Genomic DNA, 12227 nt, shown 5'->3' on the forward strand with positions numbered 1-12227 from the left:
CCGGGCACCCGGGGGTCTCGGCAGACTTTGGCGGTTTGGCAAAAGGTGGCTCCTCCCCCCCAGCCCCCCCTTCCCTGGCGACAGACAGGCTGGTGTTTTTTATTTCTTTTTAAAGTCGCCAATGCGTCTTGAAGTCACTAGCTCTTTACGCCGCCTAGTGCGACGACGACGACTATTTGTTCAAAGCCCGGCAAATACGCCAGTCGTCCGTCGGGCTTGCTTGAACTCAATTGCCCTTAGCGACTAGTCAAACGCATGAGCAACAAGTCTCTGCTGCGGCGGCGGCGGCGTCATCAACATCTCTGTCAATTTCTCTTGAAACAAGATATAGCGGGCTCTGCCAGAAGCAAAGCCCTTCCAAAAATACTTTGAACTCATAAGTGTTCCTCTCCACGGAAGTCTTTAGTAAAAGGCGAAAGGCTTGTGCGTAATGAAGAGAAACCAGAGTCGTGTGGAAGTCAGACGTCGGGGCCCGAGACACACTCTGTGCACTACTAGGCTGGGATCTCGCGGGTGGGTGGGTGGGTGGGTGGTCGGTCACCCAACCCACTCTGCCTACTTTTCCACGGCTGTGTGTGGGTAAAAAGTCACAGACAGACACAGACAGACACAGACAGACAGACAGACAGACAGACAGACAGACAGACACTCACTCACTATCCTGACCAACGTTTTTTTTTTTTTTTTTTTTTTTTTTTTTAAGTAAAATGGCGGGAAACGGGGGAACCCACGAAGAGCGCTTCGCCCTACTTTCACTTTGGATGTTTTTTTCCCCTTGCTTTTTTCTTTCCTTGACAACGGGAGGAATGTGTGTGTTGCACCGTTCCCGGAGGTACTGCAATACCGGGTCGATGCGTGGAGCGGACGGAGCAAGCCCCATTTCCGACTCCCTGTTCAAAAAATCCATTTAATATGTAGTCCCCCGATGGGGGACGTATCAGATATTAAACTGATAAGAACAGATACTACACTTGATCTTAGCCAAAAGGCCGAGAAGCGATAACCCACAAATGGTACCCTGCAGCCGCCGGGCACCCGGGGGTCTCGGCAGACTTTGGCGGTTTGGCAAAAGGTGGCTCCTCCCCCCCAGCCCCCCCTTCCCTGGCGACAGACAGGCTGGTGTTTTTTATTTCTTTTTAAAGTCGCCAATGCGTCTTGAAGTCACTAGCTCTTTACGCCGCCTAGTGCGACGACGACGACTATTTGTTCAAAGCCCGGCAAATACGCCAGTCGTCCGTCGGGCTTGCTTGAACTCAATTGCCCTTAGCGACTAGTCAAACGCATGAGCAACAAGTCTCTGCTGCGGCGGCGGCGGCGTCATCAACATCTCTGTCAATTTCTCTTGAAACAAGATATAGCGGGCTCTGCCAGAAGCAAAGCCCTTCCAAAAATACTTTGAACTCATAAGTGTTCCTCTCCACGGAAGTCTTTAGTAAAAGGCGAAAGGCTTGTGCGTAATGAAGAGAAACCAGAGTCGTGTGGAAGTCAGACGTCGGGGCCCGAGACACACTCTGTGCACTACTAGGCTGGGATCTCGCGGGTGGGTGGGTGGGTGGGTGGTCGGTCACCCAACCCACTCTGCCTACTTTTCCACGGCTGTGTGTGGGTAAAAAGTCACAGACAGACACAGACAGACACAGACAGACAGACAGACAGACAGACAGACAGACAGACACTCACTCACTATCCTGACCAACGTTTTTTTTTTTTTTTTTTTTTTTTTTTAAGTAAAATGGCGGGAAACGGGGGAACCCACGAAGAGCGCTTCGCCCTACTTTCACTTTGGATGTTTTTTTCCCCTTGCTTTTTTCTTTCCTTGACAACGGGAGGAATGTGTGTGTTGCACCGTTCCCGGAGGTACTGCAATACCGGGTCGATGCGTGGAGCGGACGGAGCAAGCCCCATTTCCGACTCCCTGTTCAAAAAATCCATTTAATATGTAGTCCCCCGATGGGGGACGTATCAGATATTAAACTGATAAGAACAGATTTTTTTTTTTTTTTTTAAAGTTTTTATTTACATTCAACAAACCACCACAATCTTACATCAAAACAAAAATATATATACTTCTAACCAACAACAAAATTCCTCATCTCAAAACCTACTAATAAACAATAACCAAAACCTAAACCAATAATCATGGGATCAATTTTCACTTGGGACCATCTCCCTGCCCCTGCCCCCCCCTCAATGCCATCCCTTCATCCTCGTCCAGACTACTGACCGGGGACCCCACGTCCCCATACAGGTAACCTGTACCTCCCTCCATCGCCCAGCTCAGTGCCATCACCGGGAGTTCCAGCTCCTCCAGTGGTGTAAACGAGGATGAACGAGAGGGAGCCCACGAAGGCCCTGCTTCTTCTCCCTCCCTTTCCCCCCTCTCACCACTTTTCCCCCTACCGCTACCCAACGGTTCCACCCTTTTTTTCTTTTTCTTTTTGTATGCTGTATCCCACGGGTTATTTTCCCCTCCCCCATAATCTCTCTCCTCGGGCAAACCCCTGTCCTTAATATAGTCCTCATAATCCTTTACCACCTCCTCATATTCACCTTCCTTCCATCCCTTAATCGGTCCTCTCTCCCACACCCTTTCCAGCACCATTCTATCTATTTCTCTTTTAACCTTCTCCTCCCTCTCCTCTTCTGTCCCGGCTTGTCTCTCCCCTCCTACCTCCTCCTCTCTCCCCTTCTCCTTCCTTTTTTTCCCTTTTTCCTCCTTCCCTTCCTCCCCCTCTGTCCCGACCACCCCTACTTCCATCTCACACTCCCCTGCCCCAACCACCTCTCCTTCTGCCCCAGCCTCCTCTCCTTCTATCCCGGCCCTACCATCCTGCTCCCCCGACGAACCCTTCTTCCTAATCTCCTTCTCAAAGCCCCTCTTCACCCTCTCCAAATCCCCTGCCCTCCAACCCTTCCCCGGCCCCCTCCCGCCTTTCTTCTCCCTCAGCGTTCCAAGGAGTTCCTTTTTCTGCCCCATGTCCAAACCCTCCTCTTCTACTTCCTTCCCCTCTGTCCCGACCACCTCTCCTTCCATCTCGACCACCTCTCCTTCTTTCCCGGCCACCTCTCCTTCTTTCCCGGCCACCTCTTCTTCTGTCCCGTCCCTCTTCTTCTCTTTCTCCTCTTCTCTCTGTGTCTCCCTCGGTGCAGTTCCTCCTCCTCTGCCACCCCCTCCTGCGCGCTCCTCTCCACTTCTACCCCCATCCCCAGCTCTCGCTCCCCCCCCAGCTGCAGACGCGTATGACCTCCGCCTGGCGGGGCAGTCCCGCCACAGGTGCTCCACTGAGCCACACCCGTGGCATGTCTTAGGCTCGGCACAGTCCCTCGCCTCGTGCCCACCGGACCCACAGAACCTGCACTTTCTTTCACTACACGAGGCGAGGGTATGTCCATAGGCCATACAACGCCTGCAATACGGGGGCTGACGTGCGTAATGCACCGTCCCCCTGTCAGCCCCCAGGGAGAACATAGCCGGAGGATGGAGGTAACCATCCAATCCTTCAGAGTCCTCCCTGAGAAGAACCTGGAAACCTCTCTTCCCGTTCCAGAATCCCAGGGAGTCCCTGAGAAGCCTTGCCGATGAAACACTGTCCATATATCGCCCCAAAAAGGCCCTCACATCGTCATCCTTTACATGGGGATTGTACATAGTCACCGTGACCACACGAAAACTACTTTTCGCCAAACTGGTCACTGCATACTGAGACATAGGCCTTGCCTTACTCTCTTCCTTTGCCATCTTTAGAACCTCTTCATGTTTCCCTTCATTATAAAGGGTCACATCAAAAGCCCTCTCCAACGGATTATCTTGAAGACATAAAACGTCCTTCACCTCCAGTTTCAAGATCCCCATCAAAATGAATCTTCCAAACTGGTCTCTTGCAAAAGGCTCCTCTTCTTTATCCCTCCACGTAAACCTCACTGTATTGGCCAAACCTATTCCAGGTACCGACTTGTTATAACTAGAACGTGCCATTTCCCAACAAAAGAAAACGCACTTCCAAACCAATAATCCGCTCTCCAAAAAAAGGAACCCTCTGAGAAAAACCCAAAAAGCCTTTTCTCACAAAAAACCGACCGACCACAACCTTTTCGCCCTCCTATCTCCGACCTTCTGACTAAGCGAGCTCTGGGGCACCTCGGTACCAAGCTTGATCTTAGCCAAAAGGCCGAGAAGCGATAACCCACAAATGGTACCCTGCAGCCGCCGGGCACCCGGGGGTCTCGGCAGACTTTGGCGGTTTGGCAAAAGGTGGCTCCTCCCCCCCAGCCCCCCCTTCCCTGGCGACAGACAGGCTGGTGTTTTTTATTTCTTTTTAAAGTCGCCAATGCGTCTTGAAGTCACTAGCTCTTTACGCCGCCTAGTGCGACGACGACGACTATTTGTTCAAAGCCCGGCAAATACGCCAGTCGTCCGTCGGGCTTGCTTGAACTCAATTGCCCTTAGCGACTAGTCAAACGCATGAGCAACAAGTCTCTGCTGCGGCGGCGGCGGCGTCATCAACATCTCTGTCAATTTCTCTTGAAACAAGATATAGCGGGCTCTGCCAGAAGCAAAGCCCTTCCAAAAATACTTTGAACTCATAAGTGTTCCTCTCCACGGAAGTCTTTAGTAAAAGGCGAAAGGCTTGTGCGTAATGAAGAGAAACCAGAGTCGTGTGGAAGTCAGACGTCGGGGCCCGAGACACACTCTGTGCACTACTAGGCTGGGATCTCGCGGGTGGGTGGGTGGGTGGGTGGTCGGTCACCCAACCCACTCTGCCTACTTTTCCACGGCTGTGTGTGGGTAAAAAGTCACAGACAGACACAGACAGACACAGACAGACAGACAGACAGACAGACAGACAGACAGACACTCACTCACTATCCTGACCAACGTTTTTTTTTTTTTTTTTTTTTTTTTTTTTAAGTAAAATGGCGGGAAACGGGGGAACCCACGAAGAGCGCTTCGCCCTACTTTCACTTTGGATGTTTTTTTCCCCTTGCTTTTTTCTTTCCTTGACAACGGGAGGAATGTGTGTGTTGCACCGTTCCCGGAGGTACTGCAATACCGGGTCGATGCGTGGAGCGGACGGAGCAAGCCCCATTTCCGACTCCCTGTTCAAAAAATCCATTTAATATGTAGTCCCCCGATGGGGGACGTATCAGATATTAAACTGATAAGAACAGATACTACACTTGATCTTAGCCAAAAGGCCGAGAAGCGATAACCCACAAATGGTACCCTGCAGCCGCCGGGCACCCGGGGGTCTCGGCAGACTTTGGCGGTTTGGCAAAAGGTGGCTCCTCCCCCCCAGCCCCCCCTTCCCTGGCGACAGACAGGCTGGTGTTTTTTATTTCTTTTTAAAGTCGCCAATGCGTCTTGAAGTCACTAGCTCTTTACGCCGCCTAGTGCGACGACGACGACTATTTGTTCAAAGCCCGGCAAATACGCCAGTCGTCCGTCGGGCTTGCTTGAACTCAATTGCCCTTAGCGACTAGTCAAACGCATGAGCAACAAGTCTCTGCTGCGGCGGCGGCGGCGTCATCAACATCTCTGTCAATTTCTCTTGAAACAAGATATAGCGGGCTCTGCCAGAAGCAAAGCCCTTCCAAAAATACTTTGAACTCATAAGTGTTCCTCTCCACGGAAGTCTTTAGTAAAAGGCGAAAGGCTTGTGCGTAATGAAGAGAAACCAGAGTCGTGTGGAAGTCAGACGTCGGGGCCCGAGACACACTCTGTGCACTACTAGGCTGGGATCTCGCGGGTGGGTGGGTGGGTGGGTGGTCGGTCACCCAACCCACTCTGCCTACTTTTCCACGGCTGTGTGTGGGTAAAAAGTCACAGACAGACACAGACAGACACAGACAGACAGACAGACAGACAGACAGACAGACAGACACTCACTCACTATCCTGACCAACGTTTTTTTTTTTTTTTTTTTTTTTTTTTTTAAGTAAAATGGCGGGAAACGGGGGAACCCACGAAGAGCGCTTCGCCCTACTTTCACTTTGGATGTTTTTTTCCCCTTGCTTTTTTCTTTCCTTGACAACGGGAGGAATGTGTGTGTTGCACCGTTCCCGGAGGTACTGCAATACCGGGTCGATGCGTGGAGCGGACGGAGCAAGCCCCATTTCCGACTCCCTGTTCAAAAAATCCATTTAATATGTAGTCCCCCGATGGGGGACGTATCAGATATTAAACTGATAAGAACAGATACTACACTTGATCTTAGCCAAAAGGCCGAGAAGCGATAACCCACAAATGGTACCCTGCAGCCGCCGGGCACCCGGGGGTCTCGGCAGACTTTGGCGGTTTGGCAAAAGGTGGCTCCTCCCCCCCAGCCCCCCCTTCCCTGGCGACAGACAGGCTGGTGTTTTTTATTTCTTTTTAAAGTCGCCAATGCGTCTTGAAGTCACTAGCTCTTTACGCCGCCTAGTGCGACGACGACGACTATTTGTTCAAAGCCCGGCAAATACGCCAGTCGTCCGTCGGGCTTGCTTGAACTCAATTGCCCTTAGCGACTAGTCAAACGCATGAGCAACAAGTCTCTGCTGCGGCGGCGGCGGCGTCATCAACATCTCTGTCAATTTCTCTTGAAACAAGATATAGCGGGCTCTGCCAGAAGCAAAGCCCTTCCAAAAATACTTTGAACTCATAAGTGTTCCTCTCCACGGAAGTCTTTAGTAAAAGGCGAAAGGCTTGTGCGTAATGAAGAGAAACCAGAGTCGTGTGGAAGTCAGACGTCGGGGCCCGAGACACACTCTGTGCACTACTAGGCTGGGATCTCGCGGGTGGGTGGGTGGGTGGGTGGTCGGTCACCCAACCCACTCTGCCTACTTTTCCACGGCTGTGTGTGGGTAAAAAGTCACAGACAGACACAGACAGACACAGACAGACAGACAGACAGACAGACAGACAGACAGACACTCACTCACTATCCTGACCAACGTTTTTTTTTTTTTTTTTTTTTTTTTTTTTAAGTAAAATGGCGGGAAACGGGGGAACCCACGAAGAGCGCTTCGCCCTACTTTCACTTTGGATGTTTTTTTCCCCTTGCTTTTTTCTTTCCTTGACAACGGGAGGAATGTGTGTGTTGCACCGTTCCCGGAGGTACTGCAATACCGGGTCGATGCGTGGAGCGGACGGAGCAAGCCCCATTTCCGACTCCCTGTTCAAAAAATCCATTTAATATGTAGTCCCCCGATGGGGGACGTATCAGATATTAAACTGATAAGAACAGATACTACACTTGATCTTAGCCAAAAGGCCGAGAAGCGATAACCCACAAATGGTACCCTGCAGCCGCCGGGCACCCGGGGGTCTCGGCAGACTTTGGCGGTTTGGCAAAAGGTGGCTCCTCCCCCCCAGCCCCCCCTTCCCTGGCGACAGACAGGCTGGTGTTTTTTATTTCTTTTTAAAGTCGCCAATGCGTCTTGAAGTCACTAGCTCTTTACGCCGCCTAGTGCGACGACGACGACTATTTGTTCAAAGCCCGGCAAATACGCCAGTCGTCCGTCGGGCTTGCTTGAACTCAATTGCCCTTAGCGACTAGTCAAACGCATGAGCAACAAGTCTCTGCTGCGGCGGCGGCGGCGTCATCAACATCTCTGTCAATTTCTCTTGAAACAAGATATAGCGGGCTCTGCCAGAAGCAAAGCCCTTCCAAAAATACTTTGAACTCATAAGTGTTCCTCTCCACGGAAGTCTTTAGTAAAAGGCGAAAGGCTTGTGCGTAATGAAGAGAAACCAGAGTCGTGTGGAAGTCAGACGTCGGGGCCCGAGACACACTCTGTGCACTACTAGGCTGGGATCTCGCGGGTGGGTGGGTGGGTGGGTGGTCGGTCACCCAACCCACTCTGCCTACTTTTCCACGGCTGTGTGTGGGTAAAAAGTCACAGACAGACACAGACAGACACAGACAGACAGACAGACAGACAGACAGACAGACAGACACTCACTCACTATCCTGACCAACGTTTTTTTTTTTTTTTTTTTTTTTTTTTTTAAGTAAAATGGCGGGAAACGGGGGAACCCACGAAGAGCGCTTCGCCCTACTTTCACTTTGGATGTTTTTTTCCCCTTGCTTTTTTCTTTCCTTGACAACGGGAGGAATGTGTGTGTTGCACCGTTCCCGGAGGTACTGCAATACCGGGTCGATGCGTGGAGCGGACGGAGCAAGCCCCATTTCCGACTCCCTGTTCAAAAAATCCATTTAATATGTAGTCCCCCGATGGGGGACGTATCAGATATTAAACTGATAAGAACAGATTTTTTTTTTTTTTGGAAAAAGAATTTTATTTACATTTCTCATTGAAATACAATTACATAATCAGTGCATTACATAACATCGATTCATAAAAACAGCATCCAAAAATAGTGTAACAATATAACAATAGCAAAACTACTCAAAAAAATGCAGTTCTGCAGAACCTGACCAGTGTTATTACATTCAAGTTTAACTTGCCTCTAACAATCTCTAAAAAACAATACAAAGAATTCTATAAATACAAACATATACATATACCAAAGTGAATTCTGAATAAACCTCAGTGTATATCAAATATGTACAAAGGCTTAGCCTACATTTCAATTGGCTCTAAAAACATTTAAAGTGAAGGGTAAACCCCTTTCCATTTCTGTTTCACTGATACAATGCCCCACTTATCTATTTCGAATTGTATTCTTTTCCAAATGTCCTGTTTTATAAATTCAACTAATCCCGTCGGTGACCACTTGAGGGTGTCATTGACCGCACCACATCTGGCCTCCCAAAGTTTGGTCTTGATAAGGGACACCAGAGTCACTAATGCTAATAATTGCACCCTTTCCACATTTTTTAGTTCAAGTTTGGCTACCCCTTCATAATCAATGTTTTTTAAAATCACAAAAAATTGTTTAATTTTTCTCCAAACCAATTTGGCAAAAGAACATTCCCATAAAACATGGGGAATTGTTTCAATTGCAAAACAATTGTCCCTGGGACAAAATTTATTCAGGGTCAAATTATGATCATATAATGTTGATCTGACCGGAAGACGTCTGTGTAAAACAAGCCAATTAAGAACAGATACTACACTTGATCTTAGCCAAAAGGCCGAGAAGCGATAACCCACAAATGGTACCCTGCAGCCGCCGGGCACCCGGGGGTCTCGGCAGACTTTGGCGGTTTGGCAAAAGGTGGCTCCTCCCCCCCAGCCCCCCCTTCCCTGGCGACAGACAGGCTGGTGTTTTTTATTTCTTTTTAAAGTCGCCAATGCGTCTTGAAGTCACTAGCTCTTTACGCCGCCTAGTGCGACGACGACGACTATTTGTTCAAAGCCCGGCAAATACGCCAGTCGTCCGTCGGGCTTGCTTGAACTCAATTGCCCTTAGCGACTAGTCAAACGCATGAGCAACAAGTCTCTGCTGCGGCGGCGGCGGCGTCATCAACATCTCTGTCAATTTCTCTTGAAACAAGATATAGCGGGCTCTGCCAGAAGCAAAGCCCTTCCAAAAATACTTTGAACTCATAAGTGTTCCTCTCCACGGAAGTCTTTAGTAAAAGGCGAAAGGCTTGTGCGTAATGAAGAGAAACCAGAGTCGTGTGGAAGTCAGACGTCGGGGCCCGAGACACACTCTGTGCACTACTAGGCTGGGATCTCGCGGGTGGGTGGGTGGGTGGGTGGTCGGTCACCCAACCCACTCTGCCTACTTTTCCACGGCTGTGTGTGGGTAAAAAGTCACAGACAGACACAGACAGACACAGACAGACAGACAGACAGACAGACAGACAGACAGACACTCACTCACTATCCTGACCAACGTTTTTTTTTTTTTTTTTTTTTTTTTTTTTAAGTAAAATGGCGGGAAACGGGGGAACCCACGAAGAGCGCTTCGCCCTACTTTCACTTTGGATGTTTTTTTCCCCTTGCTTTTTTCTTTCCTTGACAACGGGAGGAATGTGTGTGTTGCACCGTTCCCGGAGGTACTGCAATACCGGGTCGATGCGTGGAGCGGACGGAGCAAGCCCCATTTCCGACTCCCTGTTCAAAAAATCCATTTAATATGTAGTCCCCCGATGGGGGACGTATCAGATATTAAACTGATAAGAACAGATACTACACTTGATCTTAGCCAAAAGGCCGAGAAGCGATAACCCACAAATGGTACCCTGCAGCCGCCGGGCACCCGGGGGTCTCGGCAGACTTTGGCGGTTTGGCAAAAGGTGGCTCCTCCCCCCCAGCCCCCCCTTCCCTGGCGACAGACAGGCTGGTGTTTTTTATTTCTTTTTAAAGTCGCCAATGCGTCTTGAAGTCACTAGCTCTTTACGCCGCCTAGTGCGACGACGACGACTATTTGTTCAAAGCCCGGCAAATACGCCAGTCGTCCGTCGGGCTTGCTTGAACTCAATTGCCCTTAGCGACTAGTCAAACGCATGAGCAACAAGTCTCTGCTGCGGCGGCGGCGGCGTCATCAACATCTCTGTCAATTTCTCTTGAAACAAGATATAGCGGGCTCTGCCAGAAGCAAAGCCCTTCCAAAAATACTTTGAACTCATAAGTGTTCCTCTCCACGGAAGTCTTTAGTAAAAGGCGAAAGGCTTGTGCGTAATGAAGAGAAACCAGAGTCGTGTGGAAGTCAGACGTCGGGGCCCGAGACACACTCTGTGCACTACTAGGCTGGGATCTCGCGGGTGGGTGGGTGGGTGGGTGGTCGGTCACCCAACCCACTCTGCCTACTTTTCCACGGCTGTGTGTGGGTAAAAAGTCACAGACAGACACAGACAGACACAGACAGACAGACAGACAGACAGACAGACAGACAGACACTCACTCACTATCCTGACCAACGTTTTTTTTTTTTTTTTTTTTTTTTTTTTTAAGTAAAATGGCGGGAAACGGGGGAACCCACGAAGAGCGCTTCGCCCTACTTTCACTTTGGATGTTTTTTTCCCCTTGCTTTTTTCTTTCCTTGACAACGGGAGGAATGTGTGTGTTGCACCGTTCCCGGAGGTACTGCAATACCGGGTCGATGCGTGGAGCGGACGGAGCAAGCCCCATTTCCGACTCCCTGTTCAAAAAATCCATTTAATATGTAGTCCCCCGATGGGGGACGTATCAGATATTAAACTGATAAGAACAGATTTTTTTTTTTTTTGGAAAAAGAATTTTATTTACATTTCTCATTGAAATACAATTACATAATCAGTGCATTACATAACATCGATTCATAAAAACAGCATCCAAAAATAGTGTAACAATATAACAATAGCAAAACTACTCAAAAAAATGCAGTTCTGCAGAACCTGACCAGTGTTATTACATTCAAGTTTAACTTGCCTCTAACAATCTCTAAAAAACAATACAAAGAATTCTATAAATACAAACATATACATATACCAAAGTGAATTCTGAATAAACCTCAGTGTATATCAAATATGTACAAAGGCTTAGCCTACATTTCAATTGGCTCTAAAAACATTTAAAGTGAAGGGTAAACCCCTTTCCATTTCTGTTTCACTGATACAATGCCCCACTTATCTATTTCGAATTGTATTCTTTTCCAAATGTCCTGTTTTATAAATTCAACTAATCCCGTCGGTGACCACTTGAGGGTGTCATTGACCGCACCACATCTGGCCTCCCAAAGTTTGGTCTTGATAAGGGACACCAGAGTCACTAATGCTAATAATTGCACCCTTTCCACATTTTTTAGTTCAAGTTTGGCTACCCCTTCATAATCAATGTTTTTTAAAATCACAAAAAATTGTTTAATTTTTCTCCAAACCAATTTGGCAAAAGAACATTCCCATAAAACATGGGGAATTGTTTCAATTGCAAAACAATTGTCCCTGGGACAAAATTTATTCAGGGTCAAATTATGATCATATAATGTTGATCTGACCGGAAGACGTCTGTGTAAAACAAGCCAATTAAGAACAGATACTACACTTGATCTTAGCCAAAAGGCCGAGAAGCGATAACCCACAAATGGTACCCTGCAGCCGCCGGGCACCCGGGGGTCTCGGCAGACTTTGGCGGTTTGGCAAAAGGTGGCTCCTCCCCCCCAGCCCCCCCTTCCCTGGCGACAGACAGGCTGGTGTTTTTTATTTCTTTTTAAAGTCGCCAATGCGTCTTGAAGTCACTAGCTCTTTACGCCGCCTAGTGCGACGACGACGACTATTTGTTCAAAGCCCGGCAAATACGCCAGTCGTCCGTCGGGCTTGCTTGAACTCAATTGCCCTTAGCGACTAGTCAAACGCATG

The 12227-nt window shown here is 48.8% G+C and overlaps 13 non-coding genes and 5 pseudogenes across 13 annotated transcripts; all 18 read right to left on the reverse strand.

Annotated features, from left to right (window-relative positions):
• Positions 1-333: 333 nt before the first annotated feature.
• LOC129850936 (U5 spliceosomal RNA) lies at positions 334-450 on the reverse strand. The gene has a single exon (XR_008758902.1). It is a non-coding gene; the product is annotated as a U5 spliceosomal RNA (small nuclear RNA).
• Positions 451-810: 360 nt separating this feature from the next.
• LOC129850930 (U2 spliceosomal RNA) lies at positions 811-1001 on the reverse strand. The gene has a single exon (XR_008758901.1). It is a non-coding gene; the product is annotated as a U2 spliceosomal RNA (small nuclear RNA).
• Positions 1002-1360: 359 nt separating this feature from the next.
• LOC129850937 (U5 spliceosomal RNA) lies at positions 1361-1477 on the reverse strand. The gene has a single exon (XR_008758903.1). It is a non-coding gene; the product is annotated as a U5 spliceosomal RNA (small nuclear RNA).
• A 358-nt stretch (positions 1478-1835) lies between these two features.
• On the reverse strand, positions 1836-2013 carry LOC129850933 (U2 spliceosomal RNA; annotated as a pseudogene).
• A 2527-nt stretch (positions 2014-4540) lies between these two features.
• On the reverse strand, positions 4541-4657 carry LOC129850938 (U5 spliceosomal RNA). Its single transcript, XR_008758904.1, has one exon. It is a non-coding gene; the product is annotated as a U5 spliceosomal RNA (small nuclear RNA).
• A 360-nt stretch (positions 4658-5017) lies between these two features.
• On the reverse strand, positions 5018-5208 carry LOC129850941 (U2 spliceosomal RNA). Its single transcript, XR_008758907.1, has one exon. It is a non-coding gene; the product is annotated as a U2 spliceosomal RNA (small nuclear RNA).
• Positions 5209-5567: 359 nt separating this feature from the next.
• LOC129850939 (U5 spliceosomal RNA) lies at positions 5568-5684 on the reverse strand. Its single transcript, XR_008758905.1, has one exon. It is a non-coding gene; the product is annotated as a U5 spliceosomal RNA (small nuclear RNA).
• A 360-nt stretch (positions 5685-6044) lies between these two features.
• Positions 6045-6235, reverse strand: LOC129850945 (U2 spliceosomal RNA). Its single transcript, XR_008758911.1, has one exon. It is a non-coding gene; the product is annotated as a U2 spliceosomal RNA (small nuclear RNA).
• Positions 6236-6594: 359 nt separating this feature from the next.
• On the reverse strand, positions 6595-6711 carry LOC129850940 (U5 spliceosomal RNA). Its single transcript, XR_008758906.1, has one exon. It is a non-coding gene; the product is annotated as a U5 spliceosomal RNA (small nuclear RNA).
• Positions 6712-7071: 360 nt separating this feature from the next.
• On the reverse strand, positions 7072-7262 carry LOC129850946 (U2 spliceosomal RNA). The gene has a single exon (XR_008758912.1). It is a non-coding gene; the product is annotated as a U2 spliceosomal RNA (small nuclear RNA).
• A 359-nt stretch (positions 7263-7621) lies between these two features.
• On the reverse strand, positions 7622-7738 carry LOC129850942 (U5 spliceosomal RNA). Its single transcript, XR_008758908.1, has one exon. It is a non-coding gene; the product is annotated as a U5 spliceosomal RNA (small nuclear RNA).
• Positions 7739-8098: 360 nt separating this feature from the next.
• On the reverse strand, positions 8099-8276 carry LOC129850931 (U2 spliceosomal RNA; annotated as a pseudogene).
• Positions 8277-8883: 607 nt separating this feature from the next.
• On the reverse strand, positions 8884-9089 carry LOC129850934 (U2 spliceosomal RNA; annotated as a pseudogene).
• A 359-nt stretch (positions 9090-9448) lies between these two features.
• LOC129850943 (U5 spliceosomal RNA) lies at positions 9449-9565 on the reverse strand. The gene has a single exon (XR_008758909.1). It is a non-coding gene; the product is annotated as a U5 spliceosomal RNA (small nuclear RNA).
• A 360-nt stretch (positions 9566-9925) lies between these two features.
• LOC129850947 (U2 spliceosomal RNA) lies at positions 9926-10116 on the reverse strand. The gene has a single exon (XR_008758913.1). It is a non-coding gene; the product is annotated as a U2 spliceosomal RNA (small nuclear RNA).
• Positions 10117-10475: 359 nt separating this feature from the next.
• On the reverse strand, positions 10476-10592 carry LOC129850944 (U5 spliceosomal RNA). The gene has a single exon (XR_008758910.1). It is a non-coding gene; the product is annotated as a U5 spliceosomal RNA (small nuclear RNA).
• A 360-nt stretch (positions 10593-10952) lies between these two features.
• Positions 10953-11130, reverse strand: LOC129850932 (U2 spliceosomal RNA; annotated as a pseudogene).
• A 607-nt stretch (positions 11131-11737) lies between these two features.
• On the reverse strand, positions 11738-11943 carry LOC129850935 (U2 spliceosomal RNA; annotated as a pseudogene).
• Between the last annotated feature and the right edge of the window lie 284 nt (positions 11944-12227).

This window comes from Salvelinus fontinalis, unplaced genomic scaffold, assembly GCF_029448725.1.
Source record: "Salvelinus fontinalis isolate EN_2023a unplaced genomic scaffold, ASM2944872v1 scaffold_2511, whole genome shotgun sequence".
NCBI lineage: Eukaryota > Metazoa > Chordata > Actinopteri > Salmoniformes > Salmonidae > Salvelinus > Salvelinus fontinalis.